At 32.6% G+C, this 14,843-nt stretch overlaps 2 protein-coding genes across 5 annotated transcripts in view; one reads left to right on the top strand and one right to left on the bottom strand.

Annotated features, from left to right (window-relative positions):
- LOC114878086 (calexcitin-2) overlaps positions 1 to 7,298 on the bottom strand; it is a 31,829-nt gene extending 24,531 nt beyond the window's left edge. The window contains exon 1 of the mRNA XM_029191487.2: positions 7,093 to 7,298. The gene's annotated coding sequence lies outside the window, so the exon portion shown is untranslated. The remainder of the gene's footprint in view (positions 1 to 7,092) is intronic.
- LOC114878085 overlaps positions 1 to 14,843 on the top strand; it is a 49,701-nt gene that overhangs the window by 25,854 nt on the left and 9,004 nt on the right. For 2 of the 4 annotated variants that reach the window (XM_029191486.2, XM_046286924.1), the window contains exons 3-4: positions 8,859 to 8,999; positions 10,909 to 11,203. The exons of 1 other annotated variant lie outside the window; for it this stretch is intronic. The gene's annotated coding sequence lies outside the window, so the exon portion shown is untranslated. The remainder of the gene's footprint in view (positions 1 to 8,858; positions 9,000 to 10,908; positions 11,204 to 14,843) is intronic. One more of the 4 variants, XM_046286922.1, reaches the window with a different exon arrangement.

The raw sequence follows: 14,843 nt of genomic DNA, 5'->3' as shown, positions 1-14,843 counted from the left end.
AAATTGAAAAAATTACAAAAAACCAAACATTCATTTGTTACATGATTTTTTTCATCACGCATTATAATCAAATTGAATGCCTTTGTCCTTTCATCTTGAAAGTAATTTCATAAACTAGATTTTCCAAGAAAGAAAAGACGAAAGCGTAAAGTCTGCAGACAGTTTCTAAACAAAGAACTTCACCTCTTTATAATTGACTTTATAACGCTGTTATCTTCGACGCAGAATTACCTTCTCAAAGTTAATTTATTGAGTAATTTAAAAAATTGCGAACTTTGAGAATAAGCTACTGAACGAGAAATGAATTATAAACATAGGTATTATAGTAGATATTTTATAAATTGCATTATTCAACAAGCTAGGAAAGGGTTAAATTATGAAACTCATTAACCTGTGATTAGCAAAATGTTGCGTCTTCAGTCGGGAAAAAGCATAAACGCGTTATTTTCTTCACCAAGCTCTTGAATAGCCTGTTCTTCTCATCGTGAGAGATACAAATGATACTTTTAAAGGAAGCTTCGACTTTGAGGGCTACGGAATATTGTTATTGCAGCTGCTTTGTGCGATTGGAAATTGTTCCAAGCTGGTTACTGGGAACTTAAACGAAGTTAATTGCATCGGGCTTGAAGCAGAACTATCGGTTCCTTTTAAAATTTTTGCGAAATTTCATAATTCTAATTTAATGTGGAAAAATTATTTTTCAAATGCATCATTAGAATCTAAAATACTAGAGGTATCACTACACCATAAAATGTTGATGTGATATTCAAAATGGTATTAAGAAAAAAAAAGAAATTTGCGTCGTAGCAGGTGTTGCAACATGCACAAAACAAATTCTTCCTAGCAAGCGAAGATTTTTCAAGTAGCTTGCATGTGGTGGAAAAGCTCGGGAGCAAACCACGGATAATTTATGGGGTTATAGGGGGTTCGATCTCTCGTTGGCTTTGTAATATATCACATAGAACGTACGAAACGAAGCCACGTTGTGTCAGGTGTGGCAGATTTTTCCGCTCTTATAGAATGTTAGTTGCAATGTTTGCTGTTTGTCACTTTCTCTCCGGGGAACGAATTTCACACCTCGATCAATCTTCTTTTTCCTTTTGAATTGCTGCTTTTTAGCATCCCGAAATACCCTCGATGAGGGAAATCTTTGAAATAATTTTCAGTTTTTCAGTATTGACATACCATAATTTACCTTCATGAATGTATAATCTATCAAAGAGTACGAGTAAAAATGTTGAAACGAAACAATTTTATTCGAGCAATGGATTTGGCTGAAGTACTTTCTGTTTAAAGATTACTCGCTTTAAAATTTAGAGGATAAATTTCATAAAGTTTCGCAACGAGATTTATGAAACTTGATGATTTCTTTCAAAAAATTTTGATAATGAAGGACGTTCATTTCAAAACCATTCGTGTGTTATAAATTATAATCACAGATAATTGATATCGTTTATGAAATAACGTTTCAACTACTTTGCCTCGTAATTCAAATTTTCATTAACCTAAATCCTCGGTTACCAATTAAATTTATTTGGAAAAAGGACATTGAAATTTGATTCATGTTAATAATTTAAAAGCGAGTATATGTAAAGTTTTACATATTGATTTAAGAATTCAAATCGTAACTGATACTTCTACATTACACTAACATATCGAATGGGAAATAAGAAGTCCGTATTGAAGCAGAAACGTGATTTATACTTTGAAGGATTTATTTGCATTACAGGCTAAGGGGTCCTTCATTGTAATCCAATATTGATAGGGAGTAAGCTATCCGTCTTATCGAAGTATTTTCTCCAACAGAACTACCCTTCTTAAAGGGATAAATAATTCCAAAAGCATCGAAACGTCAATCTTACCGTGATACTTGGTGAAAGAGAGTCTCTAGATTGCCATATGAGATGGTCAGATTTATTATATTAGACAGTAATAGAGTAATAACCTTTATCATCACCAGGGCGGTCCAATCCAGAAACGTGTATCCCTTGACAGCCTCATATTTTATAAGGAACTTTCACACCTCGATATTAGAAATTAGTTTATTAGTATGATATTTCAATTTGCTGGGTCACTAAAATATCAAATAATTCTATTTTAGAGCTATCTATGTTAAACTTGAATCTAAAAATAAAACTATCTTTTCATAGGACATCTAATTTAATAGTCAACGAAAAGGTCATACGCTGGACGAACTTTTGTTCGACTATCTTATCGCTCTTTTACCAGGTCCAATAGTCAATTAACAAAATGTTCAGTCGAATTTCTCAGGTCGCGTCTCCCAAATGAACCCTTAATTGTATATTTGTACGTGCAATCACTGTGTAGTTCAACCGATCGCAGCATTTAAACGACACGCTGCCAGGCTGTAATCTCTGTTTCGGCAAATTGAAGGAAACTTTAGCCAGTCCACCCTTCGCAGGTGGACTCCGATTTCCAGGCTAAACAACCGAAAGAAAAAAGAGAAAAAGGAGCGTCGGATTTAGTGAAAATACTAGGCCTACGGTCTGGAATTAGTCTCGTGGTAAATTGGAGCATCGAAATCGTCCTTTTAGTTCTAATGCCTATTGATAATTATTGATCACTTCTTTATTTAGGTCATTGATTAATCAAACCTTTAGATGGATACTTTAGGTGAATCTAAAATTTTTGAAGATTTTATTCTTGTTTCTATTAATTTTTGTATATAATCATAATCATTATTAGTTTTTCAAAAAATAATTTCTGTAAGTTTCACGTGAGTTCGTGCCTGTTTATGTAAGGAAAATTACCCTTTTATTTCGGTATTGTTCAAAGCATTATGGCTGGTTACTTGTTAGCCAGCAAATCGTGCCAATTTTGAGCGAGAAACGTATCATCGACTCAGACCAGATTCTCAATGGTCGCAGAGAAATGAGCGTCTGAATATTGCCGTCATAAGGCTGCCCCGTTTCCCTCACTTAAATCCTTTGGATTCCATCGTCTCGAGTTAATTGAACGACACTCTGTGTATCGTTTCAGCTAAACCAAATACAAGAGAACAATTGATAGCATGTATAAAGGGCAGGTATTCTCTTGAAATTTTCTATGGCCTTCTTGGCAGAGCCACCCCTTTTGCTTCATAGGATACACGTTTTTAAATGTGCAATTAAAATTAGGAGAAAGGTTATTACTTTTTATTGTCATTCAAGTATAATTAAAAGTGAAAAATATGATACACATTTTATATTTTAATATTTATAAAAAAAGAATTTAACTAGAAAAATTTATTTTTAAAATAAATAAGAAATGTAAATTTGTGGAATACGCTTGAAACTCTTCGTTTCTATTTTTACAGAAAACTGCAGCTCGATTGAATATATTTTTATGATAAGAAACTTGGTGAAAATTTGTTTGGGAATTCAAAAGTTACGATATTGAAAATATTCAAGGATCTCTTATACACATCTATCCAAATCTATTTCAAAGAAAGTCAAATCGGTATTTGAAATTAAATTTTACCATGAATTGTGACAATGTCCATAAATGACCAGAGTGCACTCATTAGCATTGTAATTAGAAAAAGAGTAAAACCAAAACGGTTGATGAAGCGTTTTAATTTTGAATGAAACTAGTCGACGATCCGAACTCACGTACAGGGTTCTTTCTTTTTCCTTTATTTCGTTTTGCAATTTCGAAGTTCCAACGAAGCTTGCCTGCTTTACGAACAGACCACACATTTGCACGGTAGTTGCAAAATAATAATTTAACTTCCGAATGCATTTGCGTCTGCGGCATGAATAAAAAGTCAAATTCGACGCTGCCTCCGGGGAGAAGAAACAGAATTGCTCTGTTCCGAATAACGTCCAGAGTTGGCGAAACTTCGGACACTGTAAATCAGCTTTAGTCGAGCAACGCTTCATTTTTTTCCGAATAAAAAGTGTGTTTAAACGCTGGTTTAAGATCTCCTCTTTCGCCTACAAATGAGACTTATTTTATGGACTTTTCTTTTATCGACGAAGAAAAGTGAAAATCTCGACGTGTTACTAATCCCCAGGTAGAAATTTAAATCCTACTCCACTCCTGTAATTTTAATTTCTAGGACTATTATTTAATCATCATTCCTCTGTTATACAAGGTTGATTTTATAACCGGATAAGTTTATATTTTGTTCATAGTTCTCACTTTATTACTCTCTTTACTCCAAACTCTTTCGTAGTTTCTTGAACAAGAAAACTTTCTACGTGGTATTCCTGAATGCAAATAGTTCGTCAAAAGTTGATAAATAATCTCTTTATTACTTACTTTGATGCTTTCAAGGAATACCTTTTAGTATCTACAAGGGATTAATATTTCAACTATTTAATTTTTTAGTGAGAGAATAGACTTATTACCGGATAACTTTTATTAGATAATAAAGGAACTTCACTTTACACTTCACACATATATAAATTTATGAAGCATAATATGCATGTTGTTAGAAATGTATTACCACTTGTTGCTTTTTCAAAGTAGAAATGAATTCTTCCTAATTAATTTCAATTCTGATTTGAATGAAACTTTTAAAAATTTGTCAAACTGAGGGGGATAATTTTATTTCTTCAGAATAAATTTTAATAAAAAAATAAATAGTTCCTTGCACGACTCGATGGCTCTTGACAATCGTATAAAATTTTATTAAAAATTATTGTTGTTGCATTTGGAAACCCCCTAAAAACTTCTAATGGCATTCAAAATCCATCTGTTACACAAGCATCATCATCCAAACTCCTTTACATAATGCATTATATATAACACGATACGTGCCTGTTTTCCATTTTATCCACTAAAAGCAACCTTCCTGGTTATTAATAAATAAATATGTTCACGATATTGCTGTCCATTACGGTAGCGAGAGTAAGAAGAAAAACTAATGCAAGATTAAATTGATAAGCTGCATAAGAGAATCAACATCGAAGTGGCGTTTCCTTATCGAACGTTCTTATCTTGGAGAAAGATTATTGGACCACTGAGCGACGATGAAGTTTCATGTCGAAGAAGAACAGGGGGGTCGTGTGTGTATGTGTGACGTTAAATGATCGATCGAAACACGATTCAGCAACGAAATAATTGGAATTTCAGCAGAAATGGAGCTCGGCCGCCTTAGCTAATTATTTTTTCGCCGAATATCCTACCATTTCTGACAGCAGGGTGCTACGATGGATGATTCGATCGTTTACTTGTTATTTATCAGCACGTTAAACGAGCGATCCAATTTCGTATAACTAATTTATAAGTCAAAAATAAAATGTTTATTTTATTTTTATTTAAAAAAAAAGATTTCTTCAATATTTTAATTACACAAAACGTACGATAATGGAATTAACGATGCCTTCGTTCTTCATTAAAAGTCACAGAAACGCACGGCCTTCTTGTTCGTCAACGCGACATAAAGAGATAATAGACACTTCACGTTTGATATTTATTGACAATCATCCTGTAATAACTGCGATTGTGAAAACCTGTATTTCATTGTTCACCGTCCATTATTGTCCTCGTGTAAAGAGCTATTGCAATGGAAATAGCCTTGCATATTAAACAAAAATGAACATGGATTGTTCTTTATAATTGTATCATATCGAATCTAATGTTTTCGCACATATTAATTAACTAATTATATCAAACTTCGTATTGAATACTAACAAAAGTATTTTTCTAAAATTTGCTCAAATTTATAGCAAATAAAAAATAAATGGTGCCATTCCAATGGATATAGATTATCAATTTTTGAAGATAACGAAGTCAGTCGTCTGCAGAAAGTCGTCGTAGACTGCAGAAGTTTATTTCAAAGGTTGAAAAATCAATGCTTCGTTAACCATGATATTTCTGAACTTCTTGTTGACTGATGAAAAGAATTAAATGGAATTCAAAAAAAAATTTCGTTAGGCTCAAAAGTATACGAAATTTTTAAACACGTTAAGCTTGTTCGATACTTGACAGCCTTAAAGCAACTTTTGAGCTCGGGTACTTGCCATAATTGAAGCCCTAAGATGACAAAGCCCCTAAATGGTACTTTGTACTTTTCGCACAGTGTCGCTCGTTCAAGGTTTTGAAGTGACGTAGAAATTTTGAAAAATACATGAAAATATTCGAACGATGACACGTTCACGATTAAATTAATTGTCTCGTTGAACAGAAAATTCAATATCAACTGTTAAATTGTTAAACAATTAAGAGGTGGGTTCAAAGAACGTCTAATCAAATCTTGAAAAACGTTAATTGCTATACAGGAAACTCGTTGCTGTAACATACATGATTTCTTAGCTTAATAAAGTACTCTGCAATTAACCAATTGCAAAGATAAATTGACTGGAATGTGCCCTGACATAACGGAGTACTTAAATCTTCTTCGTGAACAAGCGAATTAAAAAAGCACTAGAATTTTTTTTACAAAATTTCTGTTAAGAAGAAATTGTTTATATACTCACAAATTATAATTTACTAATGAATAACATTTTCGAAACGCAAGCAACACGATATTTAAATAATCCTTTGCAATATGAAGCAGCAAGGTGTTCCATTATTAATGTGAATAATTGTCACCTTAAAATTGAAGACACGGTGTCACCTAACATATTTCTTTTCAAAATGCATTTTTCGATATAGTTACACTCATAAGCAACCATTGCATATTTCTTTTTTTTTTATTGTTACTATTTCGAATTTTCAAAGAATAATAATACTTTTGTGTTTTAAAAACTCGAAGAATATTTCAATTAATTTCTTTTTAATTAAAATAGAAATATACCTATATCATCATTACCATTAATAACAGTGCATTAAAGTTCCAGTTGAAAATTTATCAACTTTGTTCCAAATAATTAATTTATTTGAAATGACACTTTTATCCACTCGTGTCTTCAATTATTTGTCGACACCATTAACAATACACTCGTTCAAATTTAAAACTAAAATTCATCTATTTTCTTCGAAAGAAGAATCACACTGTGACCACGTTGTTCACTGATTATCCTTTGAAACTTCATCACAGATGAATTATTAATAAATGCACATTCTTCGTGAAACATTGTCACAGCGTTTCTTTGAATTATATGTTTTTGAAATGAAATAAAAAAATGTATGCTGGACACCTACCTGATCGGGCTGAACGCGGCTGGATCGACAGTGTAATCGAACGGTGCGATGAAAACGCGAAGGATTTCCGCACGAATACCTGGAGCGTGTCAATGAAACGCGTGCAAGCGTGGAAAAAACGTATGAAATCGCGGCGAAACTTTGGAGCGAATATGCGACGCGAATGACAAACAGATAAAGCACAAAGTGCGCGCACCGAGCTCCAGCTTCTCCTCTTTATACCCTCGAACTTGCACCTGTGCTTGCGCAGATCGGCCTCTTAAGCTTCGTCCGCTCGTTCCCTTAGATCCGTTTCAAACCACGTGCTTCAATCGCTCCTATCATTTTAACAATACCAAATGTTTCTTGCAATTTAAGTCTATTAACCTTTGGATAGCTGATCGTTGAAAAAAATTTTCCTGCTGAATTATATTACTTTCAAAATTGATCATTTTATTAACGACTATAAATGATTTAATTTTTTAATGTTCATCGTATTTGTGGTATTCCTCAGCAATGTATACAATTCTTGTCGGTGGTTATTTTTTATTTTGTTATCGCAAACGATATGAGTGAAATTTATTTCAGCCGAAAACTGGAAAACAAACGAGCGCGGTGATGTTAATTGATGTTCAATGGTTTAGTAGAGGTCTGGCCGATTCTCTTTGGGATTCTGGTCCATGGTACGAGTTTAATGAATTTAGAGTAAAACGATTGGTTAAAAGGATAATTGGTTGAAGGATTGATGTAGAGAGAGGAGAAAGTTTTTCTGTTTTAAACAAGGATCAGTGTAGTTGCTTGTTTATTGGAATACACGTATAGTTGGATGAAAAACAAATACTAGTTTATGTGGGGAAACTAGGTACAACAGAAACTGAACATGGAAATTTATTTATCATGTTCCCTGTTGAATTTTTGGACAAAGGAAAATTGTTGGATACCATATGAAACTATAATAGTTGTATTCAACAAATGAATGGAATATTTTTTTATTATTAAATTGATCACATTTTTATTGAAGATAAAAATAATATATTTTGTAATTGGATTAAAATTTTGGGGTGCACATTAATTATAAAAACAGATAGATAATAGTATAGATATCTTTAATGAAGATGCGGTAAATTGGTATAATAAAAAAGTTTTAAATTAATGTCTTGAACTGGAATGAGTTGAAATAAGTTTTGTTATAGGGTAAGTGAGTTTATGAGCTTATCTTTGGTTTAATTTAATCGATACAAAATGACCCAGACGATTATTCATGAAAAATTTATTCTACTTAATGACAGTAGTCTTGAATCGTGACCTAGACCTACAGAACGGGTACAACAAGGTATGAACTAAAATTAAACATTCAAATTTTGAAACAAAAACCTTTCATAACTTAACGAAATTTTAAAAATCAGAAAGACAACGATCTCAACCCTCCTGCACTGTTCAGATTAAATTTATCTGAAATGGAAATCCAATATTTAATAACATTTTAATGGTCAATGCTATTCGTGTGAAATATATTGGCGTTTATTAAAGATACTCGTAGAAGATTCATTATAAAATATTATTTGGCTCTTCTTTTTATGATATATGTGAACCGAATAATAGATACGAGTTTAATAAATATTTTACATAAATAATGGTTGATCTGTTATAATAAAATGTGTGTCATCATTTCCATCAAATTCTATCAAACGTTCTGTATTTCGAAATCCATCATTTGATATTTACATTTACGTGTATTATAATATTAATAATTAAATGTTAAATTAGATTCAAATTCTCGCGCGCAGATGTTACAACGCAAGTGGTGGGGGGTCTGCATACGCGGGCCCTCTCCCCACCATCGTCAGTCTCCCTGGGACCGCTGAGGCGTACGGATCGGGGTTTAGAGAAGGGGAAGCTCATTTACCCGAGGGAGCCTACTATGCTCGGTACTGTAAACACTTCCTACTAATATTTATGTATATAAGTTAATTCGAAATCAATTGAATAAGCGGGAACAAAGTTCTAATCCTTGGCTGCAGTCGGTAGTTTGTGGTACTCTTCCAACGAATTAGATTACCTTCCTACCATTTTTCTCTTTACCTTTTTGTGTTAAACCGAAAGAGGAGGATGGCAATTAGCCAGAGACCCAATTTTAGGTAACCTGCATTGCAATATGCGGATAATTTGTAGTCTATTGTTTAACGGCAATCATCAATATCGCGATTACTAATACGAACGGGTGTACTACCATCTGCTGGTGATAAAATTTTGGATACCAAATAATGCTTCGTCGTAGGAAAGCTTCAGAACTAAAACACACAAAATTTATAGCACGGTATAGAATTTTTTGTCAATCAATACCAGACTGCAATACGAATGAAAAATAAAATAAAACTATGATATATTGTCTCGGTTAAACCTGCTGCGGTTTGCGGTTCTTATTTATTTAATAATTTTTATTAAAAATAATAACAAAAGTATAGTTTTTGAAATTGTTATTTGTTTTAAGAATACCATAAAAATCTACAGTGTTTCCATTGATTGGCCGTGTTTCATTTATTTTTCATTATTATTTGGTAAATTGATTTCATAGTTGCAACATTTGACAAGTAACTTTTGGCCTGCTTCCAAATTACTGTCCGCGAAAGTTCACAAATAATTAAAATGAACGCACTATGCGTGTAATTGCGCATGTTGCACCTCCTGGGTCCAGTAAATTCTGTTCATGTCCATTAAAATTCCAATTTTAATATGCCGTAATTACCTGCAATTATCAGTTTCGCTGTCAAGATTATAAAAGAACAAGAAGCTTAATTTTAAATTGCATATTGTATTATTAATATTAGATTCGTTAAATTTAATTAAACAAATTATTTTCTAACACGGTCTATAAAAATTCAATTGGTTCAGGAATAGAAAAGTATCCAAATTTAGAATTTAAAATGAATTTCGAAATATATGAATACACTTCTGTGAAACTATCTTCGAAAAACAAAGCAGCGATTCGTCATTTTGTCACTTTTTTCACAATGGCACCAGTGACAGCGACCTGAAAATATTTGCTAGAGGCGAAGTCGGGAAGCATTGTGCCTTGCCTCATCGCATCCTTCAAAACAGAGGCAATTTTTCTTCCTTCGCACAATACTTGAATGTATATTCCGACAGAAGGCTGATTTTGAAAGCAAACATATAGAATGGGAAGCAATTGTAGAAAGAAATTCATCTGTGGATTATTGGCATGAAATCATAGTTGAAAACCATCAATAAAATATTGATTAGAATCGAAAATAGATGTTTTTAAGGGACAATAGACAGATTTTCGTATGAATTTTACGCTTTGGTTAAGGATTCTCGATAAGTTTCGTTATCGAAACCATTTGTAGACCGTTGGTCAGTGTGGATTTCGAGACCTTTGTATGACATGCTCGAGAAGCGATGCTCTCATTTACTGGCTTCCGTCAATCAAACCACAACTTAACTACCACCTTCGACCAGGATTTCATGGGTTTCGGTGCACGTCGGTTAACTTGATTTATAATCGGTATAAACTGTGATCGCTGCTTCTTCCTGTATAATATCACATTATATTACTTCTCGCTTTAATTTCGTGACAATAACATGAAATTACCAACATCATTTGAAAAATCGAATTGTCAATATTTCCGAAACTCTAAGCTTTCAAAATTCTAAGTTTCTAAGCTCTCAAAATTTTAAGCTTCCAAAATTCTAAAATTCCAAAATCCTAAGGTACTCTAAAATTCCCACACGAGTGAATTACTGCATCCCTTCTTTCCTGTCATTCAGAGAAGTTTGCCAGAAAATTGTTGGCAACGATAATCTCATTCGACATTGCAGCGAGGGATTGAAGTGGCCATGGAAGATCTGATAAATCAGCAAGCAGTCGAAGACAAGCGAGAAATCGCTGGATTCGATCGAAGATGGGTCATTCACGGGCCTACATTCGCGTCCTTGAGGTCCTTTACGTTTCGTCGGTGTCGCAACGTCGACTCAGCAATCGCGCACGTCGACGATTTTTTTCGAAACTGAAGAATTCCTGGCCACCGTTCGACCTGGTGAACAGCTGATCGTATCTACTATGTCGACAAGCTGAGAGAGCCTCCTTGCTTCCCGACCCTCTAGCTTAAATAAGGTAAGCAACTTTCCTCTTTTTCTTTTTTTTACACGACAGTCTTTTATCACGTTCCTTTTTTTTCCTTTATGTTCTTATAACGCTCTTCCGGTATATCAATCAGGGAGAAAATCAATCTTTCGTATGTGTTCATAATTTCAGGAAAATGAAAAAAATTTAATATATTAAAGCTGCTTTCTCTGATCGATCAAAATTTTGAAAGCATTGAGTTTGGAAACTTAGAATTTTAAAAATTTAGCAATTTAGAATTTTGGAAACTTTGAATTTTGCGCCCTTAGGATTTAGGAACTTTCAAATTTTTAAATATTCATTGCACTACACAAACAATACATTGCACCTAATGTACACTACACATTATTAAACACGGTTCATAGAAGCAAACTCCTAAGTGCACTGCGTACTGTATCTCTAGCGATTCAGTTTGCCTTTACAGGAAGTTTGATAAAGAGGAGTATAGTTTGCACTTTGTCACATATCGTAACTGATAATAATCTCGGCGCAGGTAAAGCAAGAACTAATGGATAACTTAAGATTTATTCAATGCTGTAAATACAGCCTCCTAAAAACAGAATTGCTTGGTTCACAACTTTCTGTGGTAACGTCACACCCTTAATATTGTCGCCCCCGGATATAATGGACTTTCATTCCCTTTTTTCTATCTATATTTCACTACTCGAAACGCAAACGTCGCAATGTTTTTCCACGTTCGATCTGAATCAGTACTCGAATGATCACCTCCTCTTATTTATCATTATTATTATCTAGATCTTCTCTTAACGTAGTTGCATTATCAGGAGAGTCATTAGCAACTATTTAGCCAAATGAACAAGTATTTATGAGGCCAAGTTCAACAGACTGTTTATAATTGAATTTAACTCAATAATTAAATGACTTTCAAGTGTTTGAAACGCCTCCACTTCCGGTACCGATACATTCGTCACGTAGTACTTCATTTAACGCCATTGAATTTTTGCTAATAACATTTTTCTTTATTTTCTACTATTAGAAAAATGTAAGTTGGCCCAGTTTCGTGAGACACTCGGTATCAATTTGTATCAACTATTTTATTATTAATATTATTATAGTAAAATCTGCATACCTTTTGTCGATAAATCACCGTCAATTGATATTCAATAATTTTATGTTACGCACATCTAACAATTTCCGATTATAAAGTGAGAATAATGTAACAGAAGAATTCTGTAAAATTTGCTGTTGATAAGAGTGAAATCTTCTGATCATTTAATGATAAATGTGTCCCTTCGATAAATATGTTTTTAACAACAAAATTTTATTTCTTATGATTGAAAACAAATTTTTAATTTCAAAAACCTTTTTGTAACACTTTCAGTGATTTATGCTTGCCATGCATACTCTTATAATTTCCACTATAATTTCATTAATATTCAAAATTCTCTGATAAAATTATTATAGGATATTTTTGATATCATATACAGTTAAATAAACGAATGAAAAAATCAATTTTTTAAATCTTCTAAGAGTGAGAACGTTTTTAGTACGATAGCACCACAAGCGTTGACTTATACTACTTGCTACCTTACCGGTAAATGGAATAGGTCAATAAAAGGCGCGACGCTGACTAAACTCAATAGACTACTGTAACGTTATGACATATTTGGCTTGTTTAAAAAATTGCAGAACTTTATCAACTCGATTTTCACGACAAATCTTAGTAAACATGTCCAAATTTATAATCTAGTATTTTTAATCATTTACAACCTACGTAAACTAAGAGTATGAGGTATTAAATAAAATTCATTTAAGTACAACTCGATTGAATTGATACTTCCATAATTAGTAATATTGAAATATTGAATAAAAATTGTTTCGGTTATAAAATAAGATGGTTCGTGTAATGATATAAAAAAAAAGCAATGAAAGGGACGTAAATATGACGTTCCATAGTGTATGCGTAATAGCCTTAAACTTGGAGCGTAACTTCCTGAATAATTAAAGTTTATACGCACTTATTGCTTATAGTAGAAGCTTCTTTCTTTTCTCCTGTGGTTTTAACATTTAACCTTGTTAAATCGTAGTGTGATAACGTAACATACTGATAAATTCACGCGTATAGAATGATATGAAAATATATAAAAATTCAATTATCGTACGGTTTAATTAATTTTTCAGTATTTTTATAATCAGAAATTTAAGATAGAAATGCAAAAACCATGAAAAGTATCGAAAGAATTAAACAATCCTACGTGTTTAATGTTTTCGATATTTCATATTTAAATATAATACTGAAATAATTGAAGATTGGAGTAGCTATAAAAAGATTGTATAAATGGAATCAGAGCATTGATGGATTTTGTTAAAATTAAATTCATGTTCTGATGGAAAATGGAGAAGTGGTTTTATTGTTATTCCACTTTTTAATTCAGATTTTTATTATATAGCCAAAGCTCTATTGAAAATTTCAAATGTCCATAATTCAAAAAAGGTTTATCTGAATGTATATTGAAACATTTTCACTTAAGTTCACTTTTAAAATATATAGAGTAGAGTTATATTCAATGGTACGTATCAAATGGCAATTTTCAAAACATAAAAGTCTGATAGTTTAATGATATAAAAGTATTACAAAATAGCACTTATGGGGCGTAAATTAATATTTTTAATATAAAATAACTGATTGCCAACATAGTATAATATCACTATGGACCATTTTTCCATAATAGTAGATACAAAAAATGAATATGGTTAATAAAAGGTCACGTACTTTTACAGTATGATTGACATTCGGAACGTGAACACAAATAGAATCACAAAGAAAGCTACTTACATCACTTTTCACTCCCTACATCTGATTTCACATTCTACTTATCTGTAATATTTGAATGGGGGTTGCTACCCTTATTCTGACAGTACAATGTCTTGACATTTTTAAATGATGTGTACACTTTATTAATTATATTTATATCTAGAATGATGTGTTTTATTTAAAAAAGAATTGTGATAAATTCTACAAGGATTCTGCTTTGCATTCAAATAGTAATTTGTAATGTTAATATGCATTTGCAAGATTCGCTTTGAGAAACTTGTTCTGAAGATAAAGAACGAAACAACAAGAAGGTCATATTTTTCTCTCAACTTCTGATAAATGTAATCAAAAGAAAAGTTACAGTTTTCAAAGATTTCTAATTTAGATTCAGAAGCACAATAATTTGAAAGTTTGTAAATTTTACAAAAATTATTTTTATTTCCCAAAGTCAAACAACAATGAATTTGAAATCAATCGTTCAGAAAAAAATAAAAACCTCCCTAGTTGTAATGCTGACAGGCTCGTCGTGTTAAATGGTACATATTAACTTGAATATTCATAGTCGTAGTAGTGTAACCGGTAATTTTGCGTGTGATTTCGACGGGGAACGTTTATGCAAAACGTTAGCCCGGTGGTGGTGGTTGTTGCGTCATGAGGTCGGATTTACACGAACGAAGAAACCCATTTAATCCCGTACATCTGTAAAAATAAAAGAGCAACGACGCGAATCGTCGCGTGGGATTGACGGGCTACGGCATTTCACGCGCCTCGTTTGTCTTTCTTTTTTATTGCAAATGCATATCGAATGTTGCGGTGCAATGGCTTGTAATGCTCCTATAGAGCACCTATACATTC

Source organism: Osmia bicornis, chromosome 8 (assembly GCF_907164935.1).
Source record: "Osmia bicornis bicornis chromosome 8, iOsmBic2.1, whole genome shotgun sequence".
In the NCBI taxonomy this organism is placed as follows: Eukaryota; Metazoa; Arthropoda; class Insecta; order Hymenoptera; family Megachilidae; genus Osmia; species Osmia bicornis.
Note: the sequence above shows the minus strand (reverse complement) of the source record. Positions and strands in the feature narration are given on the sequence as shown.